Source organism: Jaculus jaculus, chromosome 10 (genome assembly GCF_020740685.1).
Source record: "Jaculus jaculus isolate mJacJac1 chromosome 10, mJacJac1.mat.Y.cur, whole genome shotgun sequence".
Lineage (NCBI taxonomy): Eukaryota > Metazoa > Chordata > Mammalia > Rodentia > Dipodidae > Jaculus > Jaculus jaculus.
Window position 1 is genome coordinate 998333 of NC_059111.1, and position 11407 is coordinate 1009739.

An 11407-nucleotide genomic window follows, 5' to 3' on the forward strand; every position below is an offset into this window, starting at 1 on the left:
CACAGGTATATATTAGTGGTAACTGAGCTGTGTTACTGTTGTTTTTTGTTTTTGTTTTTGTTTTTTTTTTAAAGCAGGGTTTTAGTCTAGGTCAGGCTGACCTGGAACTCACTCTGTTGCCCAGGCTGGCCTCAAACTCATATGGCGATCCTCCTACTATAGCTTCCCAAGTGCTGGGATAATAGGAGTGAGCCACCATGTCTGACTGTGTTATTGGTTCTACTGTTTGCAAAGTAGACAACTTCAAAGATGCATTGTCATTTGTAGAACCAGTTTCCTAGAACAAACGTTGTTTACTATTACAACTACCACTCTTGTGAATATTCTTTGTGTAGACACACTTCTAGAAGTGCTGGGACACAGTCTGCTCACACCAAATACCTTCAGATTGGCTGGGCGTTTCTGAGCTGGACTGTACCACAGCTTTGGGAATATACACATGGCCCTGTTACCAAAGCACCCTCCAAATGACTGGGCCCACATATAACCGTGAGCAGTCTGCGTCCCCTCTGTCGGCCCTGCATATTACTATCTTTTTTTAAAGTTTTTAAAAAGACAACCTTTAAATATGTCACACAGATTATAAAAGTCCTTTATGATATTTTTAAATTTTATAGTGTCTTCATAGATTTCTGTGGTGCACAATCTAATATTGACCACTATGTACACTGAGGTTTTTTTGTTGTTATTTGAGGTAGGGTCTCACTCTAGCCCAGGTTGACTTGAAATTCACTATGTAGTTTCAGGGTGGCCTCAAACTCATAGCAATCCTCCTACCTCTGCCTCCAGAGTGCTGGTATTAAAGGCATGCAACACCATGCCCAGCCTTTTGTTTTTTTTTGAGGTAAGGTTTTGCTCTATGACCTGGAATTCAATATGTAGTGTCAGGGTGACACTGAACTCAGGGCAATCCTCCTATCTCTATCTCCTGAGTGCTAGGATTAAAGGCATGCACCACAATGCCAGGCTGTACTGAGTTTTGTGTCATACTTAGAATGACTCTCCTCATACCAAATTATTGAAGTACTGTTCTACATTTTATTTTTATGGTTTTTACACTTGTATATTTTTATTTTTTAATTAATTAAAAAAATTATTTATTTGAAGCCAGGCATAGCGGCTCATGCCTTTAATCCCAGCACTTGGGAGGCAGTGGTAGGAGGATCACCGAGAGTTCAAGGCACCCCTGAGACTACATAGTGAATTCCAGGTCAGCCTGAGCTAGAGAGAGACCCTACTTTGAAACCCCCCCAAATTTATTTGAGAGAGTGAGAAAGGGGGAGAGGAGGGAGAGAGAGAGAGAATGGGCATGATGCCAGGGCCTCTGGCCACTGCAAATGAACTCCAGATACATGTGCCACTTTGTGCATCTGGCTTATCTGGGTCCTGGGGAATCAAACCAAGGTCCTTTGGCTTTGCAGCCAAACACCTTGAGCGCTAAGTCATTTCTGCAGCCTTATTTTTTTTAGTTGACAACTTCCATAATAAACAGTAACCCATGGTAATTTCCTCCCTCCCCCCACTTTCCCCTCTGAAACTCCACTCTCCATCATACTCCTTCCCACTCTCAATCAGTCTCTCTTATTTTGATGTCATCATCTTTTCATCCTATTATGGTCTTGTGTAGGTAGTGTCAGACACTATGAGATCATGGATATCCAGGCCATTTTGTGTCTGGAGGAGCACGTTGTAAGGAGTTCTGTCCTTCCTTTGGCTCTTACATTCTTTCTGCCACCTCTTCCACAATGGAGCCTGAGCTTTGGAAGGTGTGATAGAGATATTTCAGTGCTGAGCACTCCTCTGTCAGTCACTTCTCAGCACCATGGTGCCTCCTGAGTCATCCCAAGGTCACTGCCTTCTGAAAAGAGAAGCTTCTCTAACCAAAAGTGAGAGTAGATTATATGGGTATGAACATTAAGAGAAGTGCTTACCGCCCAGTTTGGTGAACATAGTATGTACATTTAGCCAGACACCAGCAGACATTACACCTCTAGGGCTCATGACTACCCCTGTTGTAGGTTTTCAGTATCAGGGACGTATTCCCTCCCATGGAGTGGGCCTCCAGTACAATTGGAGAGCTGTTGGTTTCCTCTGTAACAGACATGCCACTATTGCACCCATTGGCTCATTTGGCCTGGTTGGCCAAATTTAAGGCTTGTAGTGTCCACTCTGAATGTCTCCATTGGTGATTTCTCTCTCTCCCATTGGATTGCATGCAGCAAAGCTTTTTCCAGCTTTCTATCAGTTGGTCTACATGGAGGAGGTTTTCAGCTCAGCTCCAGCAGGATTTCTCAGTGACCTTGTTGCCCAAGTATGTGGAGTCTTCAGCAATAGGGTCTTACCATCTGTTCGTGGTGGGAAACGAAGAGCCTCAGCAGTGGCCTATAATGTTTTGGGGGTATCAGTGACCTCCCTGGCCAACAACTCACTGGAAGGTGTCCCATTCCTGGCCCTGAAAATTTTCTACTAACAATCTATGGCTTCTGTGTGTTCCATTGTCCAAAAAAGTAGGTTTCCATATGACTTATTTATATCCTCTTAGATTTTGATTAGCCCTCCCTCTACCTTTCCTTTACTTAGTCTCTTCCCCTGGCCTCACTTAGGCCTCTTCACCCCCATTAATCTGTTCTTCTACTTACATATATACAATACCATTCTATTAAGTCCTCCTCCCTCCCTTTCTATTCCCTTTACTTTTTTATATTCCCTTTACTTTTTTAATTTTTTTTTTAAATTTTTGTTTATTTATTTATTTGAGAGTGACAGAGAAAAAGGCAGATAGAGTGAGGAAAGAATGGGCGCACCAGGGCCTCTAGCCACTGTGAATGAACTCCAGATGCACGTGCCCCCTTGTGCATCTAGCTAACGTGGGTCCTGGGGAATTGAGCCTGGAACCGGGGTCCTTAGGCTTCACAGGCAAGTGCTTAACTGCGAAACCATCTCTCTAGCCCTCTATTCCCTTTATATCTCTTTTCTAGCTTGCTGGCCTCTGTTACTGAGTTTTATTCCTGTTACTGAGTTTTATTCCTATCCAGTCATTTGTAGCTAAGGATCCACATATGGGAGAACATGTGATGTTTGGCTTTCTGGGCCTGGATTACCTCACTAAGTGTAATCCTTTCCAGATCCATCCATTTTCCTGCATATTTCATAATTTCACTTTTTTTTTTTACTGCTGAGTAGAACTCCATTGTATAAATGTGCCATATCTTCATTATCCAGTCATCAGTTGAGGGACATCTAGGCTGGTTCCATTTCCTAGCTGTTGTGAATAGACTGGCAATAAACATGGTTGAGCAAGTATCTCTAAGTCAGTGAGACGAGCCCTTAGGATATATGCCTAGGAGTGTTATCACTGGGTCATATGGTAGATCTATTTTTAGCTATCTCAGGAGCCTCCACACTGATTTCCACAATGGCTAGAGCAGATTGCATTCCCACCAACAGTGTAGAAGGGTTCCTTTTTTTTCCTGCATCATCCCCAGCAGTTATGGTCATTTGTTTTCATGATGGTAGCCATTCTGACAGGAGTGAGATGGAATCTCAATGTAGTTTTAATCTGCATTTACCTGATGGCTAAGGATGCAGAACACTTTTTTAGATGTTTATATGCCATCTGTATTTCTTCTTTTGAGTACTCTCAATTTAGCTTCATAGCTCATTTTTTTAAATTGGGTTGTTTGATTTATTATTTAGTTTTTTGAGTTCTTTGTATATTTTGGATATTAATACTCTGTCAGATGTATACCTAACTATACTTGCATATTTAATCCATATTAATTTTGATATAAATCATATACCATACAATTATTGGCATAGTTATTTAAATGTAAAATGTCCCCCATAGACTTGTGTTTGGACGCTTAATCCCACACTGGGCTTTCAACTTGGGAAGGTTGTGGAACCATTAGGAGGTGGAGCCTGGCTGGAGGAAGGGCTTGCCTAGGCCTTCACAGGCCAGCCCTGCTTACCGTGCTCTCTCACCTCTCCTCCACTGCCATGACAGTGGGACACAGACCTCCGCTCCTGCCCTGCTTACCGTGCTCTCTCACCTCTCCTCCACTGCCGTGACAGTGGGACACAGACCTCCGCTCCTGCCCTGCTTACCGTGCTCTCTCACCTCTCCTCCACTGCCGTGACAGTGGGACACAGACCTCCGCTCCTGCCCTGCTTACCGTGCTCTCTCACCTCTCCTCCACTGCCGTGACAGTGGGACCCAGACCTCCGCTCCTGCCCTGCTTACCGTGCTCTCTCACCTCTCCTCCACTGCCGTGACAGTGGGACCCAGACCTCCGCTCCTGCCCTGCTTACCGTGCTCTCTCACCTCTCCTACACTGCCGTGACAGTGGGACACAGACCTCCGCTCCTGCCCTGCTTACCGTGCTCTCTCACCTCTCCTCCACTGCCGTGACAGTGGGACACAGATCTCCGCTCCTGCCCTGCTTACCGTGCTCTCTCACCTCTCCTCCACTGCCGTGACAGTGGGACACAGATCTCCACTCCTGCCCTGCTTACCGTGCTCTCTCACCTCTCCTCCACTGCCGTGACAGTGGGACACAGACCTCCGCTCCTGCCCTGCTTACCGTGCTCTGACCTCTCCTCCACTGCCGTGGCAGTGGGACACAGACCTCCGCTTCTGCCCTGCTTACCGTGCTCTCTCACCTCTCCTCCACTGCCGTGACAGTGGGACCCAGACCTCCGCTCCTGCCCTGCTTACCGTGCTCTCTCACCTCTCCTCCACTGCCGTGACAGTGGGACACAGACCTCTGCTCCTGCCCTGCTTACCGTGCTCTCTCACCTCTCCTCCACTGCCGTGACAGTGGGACACAGACGACTGCTCCTGCCCTGCTTACCGTGCTCTCTCACCTCTCCTCCACTGCCGTGACAGTGGGACACAGACCTCCGCTCCTGCCCTGCTTACCGTGCTCTCTCACCTCTCCTCCACTGCCGTGACAGTGGGACCCAGACCTCCGCTCCTGCCCTGCTTACCGTGCTCTCTCACCTCTCCTCCACTGCCGTGACAGTGGGACCCAGACCTCCGCTCCTGCCCTGCTTACCGTGCTCTCTCACCTCTCCTCCACTGCCGTGACAGTGGGACCCAGACCTCCGCTCCTGCCCTGCTTACCGTGCTCTCTCACCTCTCCTCCACTGCCGTGACAGTGGGACCCAGACCTCCGCTCCTGCCCTGCTTACCGTGCTCTCTCACCTCTCCTCCACTGCCGTGACAGTGGGACACAGACCTCCGCTCCTGCCCTGCTTACCGTGCTCTCTCACCTCTCCTCCACTGCCGTGACAGTGGGACACAGACCTCCGCTCCTGCCCTGCTTACCGTGCTCTCTCACCTCTCCTCCACTGCCGTGACAGTGGGACCCAGACCTCCGCTCCTGCCCTGCTTACCGTGCTCTCTCACCTCTCCTCCACTGCCGTGACAGTGGGACCCAGACCTCCGCTCCTGCCCTGCTTACCGTGCTCTCTCACCTCTCCTCCACTGCCGTGACAGTGGGACCCAGACCTCCGCTCCTGCCCTGCTTACCGTGCTCTCTCACCTCTCCTCCACTGCCGTGACAGTGGGACCCAGGCCTCCGCTCCTGCCCTGCTTACCGTGCTCTCTCACCTCTCCTCCACTGCCGTGACAGTGGGACACAGGCCTCCGCTCCTGCCCTGCTTACCGTGCTCTCTCACCTCTCCTCCACTGCCGTGACAGTGGGACCCAGACCTCCGCTCCTGCCCTGCTTACCGTGCTCTCTCACCTCTCCTCCACTGCCGTGACAGTGGGACACAGACCTCCGCTCCTGCCCTGCTTACCGTGCTCTCTCACCTCTCCTCCACCGCCGTGACAGTGGGACACAGACCTCTGCTCCTGCCCTGCTTACCGTGCTCTCTCACCTCTCCTCCACTGCTGTGACAGTGGGACACAGATCTCCGCTCCTGCCCTGCTTTCCCTGCTACAATAAAATTTCCCCTTGAAAGCTGGGCATGATGCTGCAGGTCTTTCATCCCAGCACACGGGAGGCAGAGGCAGGAGGATCACTCTGAGTTCAAGGCTAGCCTGAGACTACAGAGTGAATCCTAGGTCAGCCTGGGCTAGAGCAAACCCAAAGAAACAAAAAAAAAAAAGAAAGAAAAAAGGAAAAAAAAACATAAGAATATAATCTAGAGCTGGAGGGATGACTCAGTAGTTAAGGCATTTGCCTGCAAAACCTAACAACCTGGTTTGAACCCCCAAGTACCTACGTAAAGCCAGATGCACATAGTGGCACATACATTTGGAGTTCATTTGCAGTGGTTAGTGGCCCTGAGGCATTCATTCTCGCCACCCTCTTTGTGTTTGTGTCTCTCTTGCTCCTTGCAAATAAATAAATAAAAATATTTTAAAGAATTAGAGTCTCTATATGGACAAGTAACATAATGTACTTAAAAGTTGCGCCATTATAAATTGTGTATTATCCAGGTACTTGTACACTATTTTTTAAAAATATTTTTTTATTTATTTGAGAGAGCGAGAGAGAGAATGGGCATGTCAGGGCCTCTAGCCAGTGCAAACAAACTCAGACACATGCACTACCTTGTGCATCTGGCTTATGTGGGTCCTGGGGAATTGACCTGAATCAGACAAGTGCCTTAACCAGTAAGCCATCTTTCTAGACCTGTACACTATTTTTTTGTATTGTTAGTATTGTGCCAGAAACATTTTGTTGTTGTTACTTGCTTTTTAATCTTTGACCACTTAAAGAAAATCTGCTTATGGCATACTTTGTCTCAAATTCATTCCAAGTTATATATTTGTTTTCCAGTCTAAAAAAGAATGTAGTCTAGCAGGTCATGGTGGCTTTCATTTTTGATCTCAGCACTTGGGAGGCTGATGTCAGAGGGTTATCATCCATTCAAGACTATGCTTGGCTTCTGTGGTTAAACACTTATTTATTTATTCATTCATTTATTTATTTGTGTGTGTACACATGCACACAAGCATTAGGGTCTCTTGCCACTGCAAACAAAAGCCAGATTCATGTACCATTTTGTATCCAGTTTCATGTAGGTACTGGGGAATCAAACCTGAGCTGGCAGGCTTTTCAAGCAAGCCCCTTTAACCACTGAGCCAGCTTCCAGTTTTTTTTTTTTTTTTTTTTTTTTGTTTTGGTTTTTTTGTTTTTTTTTTAATGAGAGAGAGAGGGAAGAGAATTAATTAGTACACCACGGTCTCCAGCCAGTGCAGTTGAACTCCAGATGTGTATCATTTTGTGTGCATATGTCACCATGTGCATCTGGTTTATGTGGAATCTGGGAGTCAAACATGCATTCTTAGGCTTCTTAGGCAAATGCCTTAACTACTAAGCCATCTCTCCAGCCCCAGTAAGAAGTTTTAAAACCAATCAGTATCAGGTTTTTTCCTTTTTTTTTTTTTTTTTTTTTTTTTTTGAGGTAGGGTCTCACTCTAGTCCAGGCTGACCTGGAATTCACTATGTAGTCTCAGGATGGCCTCGAACTCACTGTGATCCTCCTGCCTCTGCCACCCAAGTGCTGGGATTAAAGGTGAGCGCCACCACGCCAAGCAGACTTTGTAATTTTAATTTTAATTTTATTTGAGATAGAAAGAGGCAAAGAGAGAGAATGGGTGTGCCAGGGCCTTTAGCCACTGAAAATGAACTCCAGACGTGTGTGCCCCCTTGTGTGCATGTGTGACATTGCATGCTTGCATCACACTGTGTCTGGCTTACATGGGACATGGAGATTTTGAACGTGAGTTCTTAGGCGTAACAGGCAAGCACTTTAACTGTTAATCCATCTCTCTACCTCAGACTGGTTTTTCAAGGTAGGGTTTCACTGTAGCCCAGGTGACCTGGAGTTCACTGTGTATTCTAAGGGTGGCCTCAAACTCATCACAATCTTCCTACTTCTGTCCCCTGAGTGCTGGGATTAAAGGTGTGTGCCACCACATCTGGCCAGACTTTTTATTTTTATTTATTTGATAGAGAAGAGAGAAGGAAGCAGATAGAGAGAGAATGAGTGTACCAGGTCCTTCAGCCACTGTAAATGAACTCCAGATGCTTGTACCACCTTGTGCATCTGGCTTTATGTGGGTACTGCAGAATCAAACCGGGGTCTTTTGGATTTGCGGGCAAGCACTTTAACCACTAAGCCATCTCTCTAGCCCCATCAGACTTATTTTGTATGTGACATTAAGGTGGCACCCAAATTAGTTGTTTTTATTTTATTTTATTTTATTTATTTGAGAGTGATAGAGAGAAGGGGAGAGAGAGAAAGAAAATGGGCATGCCAGGGCTTCCAGCCACTGCAAATGAACTCCAGACACGTGCGCCCCCTTGTGCATCTGGCTAATGTGGGTCCTGGGGAATCGAGCCTCGAACCGGGGTCCTTAGGCATCACAGGCAAGTGCTTAACTGCTAAGCCATCTCTCCAGTCCAGATTAGTTGTTTTTAAATGGGTAGCCCATTATTCTAATACCATTTACTGAATAATGTACCTGATTCTACCAATCTTAAATTCCTAAATTTTTTTTTAGTATTTATTTATTATTTACTTATTGGGGGGGCAGATAGACAAAATGGGCACACCAGGGCCTCTAGCCACTGCAAATGAACTCCAGACGCATGTGCCACCTTGTACTGGGGAATTGAACCTGGGTCCTTAGTCCTCACAGACTAGTGCCTTAACCACTAAGCCACTTCCCCAGCCCCAGCCCTAAATGATTCACTTAGACCTTTTTGGATTTTATTTGTGACTGTATTCCTGGTAAAGCACAAAGTGAAGTTTCTTCATTAGTGGCTGTCACATGGAAGCCTTAGAAATTCTTTGTTTCCTTGGGATGTGAGAAAGCAGGGCAGGGCGGGGGACGGTCCAGAACATGGATTGTGACTTCCTTGCCATCCCCATCATGTGTTGATGTGGTGTGGACATCACATGGGACCCACCAATGCTCTCAAGTGTCTACCCACTGAACTAGGACATTCCTGAGACATCTGCCTGCCCACACTGCTCAGAGAGTCACGCCAGGCCAAAGATCAACCCAGACTTCTGGCCTGACTGCCTGCCTCTGGTGTCTCTTTGGACTTTGGAGTCTGCTTGCTCTGTTGGGCTTACTTCTATGTCTTGCCTCTCCCTACATTCATGTTCTCAGACCTTGGACTTGACCTTTCACCGTGCATCCTGACATCCTTGAGAACAGCAGATACTGAGAACAGCAGGTACTGAACTTGAGATCCAGTGCACTGACCATCCCATCAGCAACTCTTCACCCTCCGTGCATGCCTCTGCTTATCCCAGAACAATGTGCCCCACCCCTCCCACATCTGCTCATGGTTCAGTTCAAACATGTCTCCCTTGGCCACAACACCCAGAAGATATTACCTTCTGCACGATGCTGAAACATCCCTTCTCCCCTAGTACTGTTGTTTAGAACAGATGAATGAGCATAAATGAGAGTAAGAAGGACTGGGAAGAAGAGACCAGCACAGAGCCTTGCAGGACAGCCACATGCAGAGGCCAGAAAGAGGAGGGAAAGGCTGAGGGCATAGCTCAGTGGCCGAGCTATTGCCTAGCAGTAGTCCTCAGCACTTTAGACAATGACTACCACAACAAACAATGGCTAGGAGATGTAGCCAGCAGTGGATCCTGGGAAGAAGTGCTGATGGGGTCTAGGTAGAAAGTCAGGACATCAGGGCGACTCAGACCAGGAGGCCAGGATTCTTCAGCACCCAGGGAGAGGCTGGTAGTATCGAGTGTTGCTGAGAAGGGTTTGGAATGTAGCTCAGCTGACAGAGGGCTTGCCTAGGACGTACAAGTCCGTGGGTTTTAGCTGTAGTACTGCATAAATCACTAGAGGTGAAGGCAGGAGGCTCAGAAACTCAAGGCAATCCTGCACTGTGCATAGTTCAAGGCCAGTCTGAGCTATGAAAGTCATGGTCTCAAAAACATAAAAAAGGGGCCAGGGAGATTGCTCAGTTGTTAAGGGTACTTGCTTGCAAAACCTGCCTGCCTAGGTTCAATTCCCCAGTACCCACATGAAGACTCACTAAGTGGCACATGCATCTGGAGTTTATTTGTAATGGCAAGAGTCCCTGGCATGTCCACACACACCTCATTCTTTCTCCTCACAAATAATAAAATCTTTTTTTAAAATTTTATTTATTTATTTATTTATTTGAGAGTGACAGACACAGAGAGAAAGACAGATAGAGGGAGAGAGAGAATGGGCGCGCCAGGGCTTCCAGCCACTGCAAACGAACTCCAGATGCGTGCGCCCCCTTGTGCATCTGGCTAACGTGGGACCTGGAGAACCGGGCCTCGAACCGGGGTCCTCAGGCTTCACAGGCAAGCGCTTAACCGCTAAGCCATCTCTCCAGCCCTAAAATCTTTTTAAAAAGTAGAGGGAGCCAGGTGTGGTGGCACATGCATTTAACCCAGCACACTGAAGGCAGAAGTAGGTGGATAGCTATGATTTTTAGGCCTAAGACTACACAGTAAATTCCAGGTCAGCCTGGACTAGAGCAAGACCTACCTCAAAAAACTAAAAAAAAAAAAAAAAACAAGAGGAACGAGCTGGGAGAGGACTTAGTGGGTGAGGTGCTTGCGGTGCAAGCATGAGGACTTGAGTTTGGATCTTCAAAACATGCATAGTGTCAGGCGTGGTGGCATGCACTTACCATCCAGTACTAGGGAGACAAAGAGAGGTGGATCCCTAGAGCTTCCGGGTTAAGTAGCCTAGCTAAATTGGTGGGCTCTTGGTTCAGTGAGACACCCTGTATTGCAGTCAGGTTTGCATTGCTGGTAGAAATCACCCAACTAAGAGCACCTTGTGGAAAAAGAGGTTTATTTTGGCTTATAGGATTGAGGGGAAGCTCCATGATGGCAGGGAAAACAATGGCATGAGCAGAAGGTGGACATCACCCCCTGGCCCACATAAGGTGGACAACGGCAACAGGAGAGTGTGCCAGACACTGGCAAGGGGAAACTGGCTGTAACACCCATAAGCCCGCCCCCAACAATACACTCTCTCCAGGAGGCACTAATTCCCAAATCTCCATCAGCTGAGAACCTAACATTCAGAACACCTAAGTTTATGGGGGACACCTGAATCAAACCACCATATTCCACCACTGGCCCGCATAAACTGATAACCATTCAAGATGTAAAATGCAATGCATTTGATTAAACTTTAAAAGTCCCCATATTTTTTTAATCAATCCCAATGATGTTCATATATCCCCATAGTCCAAAACCTTTTAACTGAGCCATAATACCAAAAGATAACCTCAAAAAACCTATGATGGCACAGAATAAACATTCACACCGCAAAAGATGGCATTGGTAAAAAAAAAAAAAAAAAAAAAAAAAAAAAAGATGGCATTGGGCATAGTAAAGAAATACTCAAGCAATACATGATTTA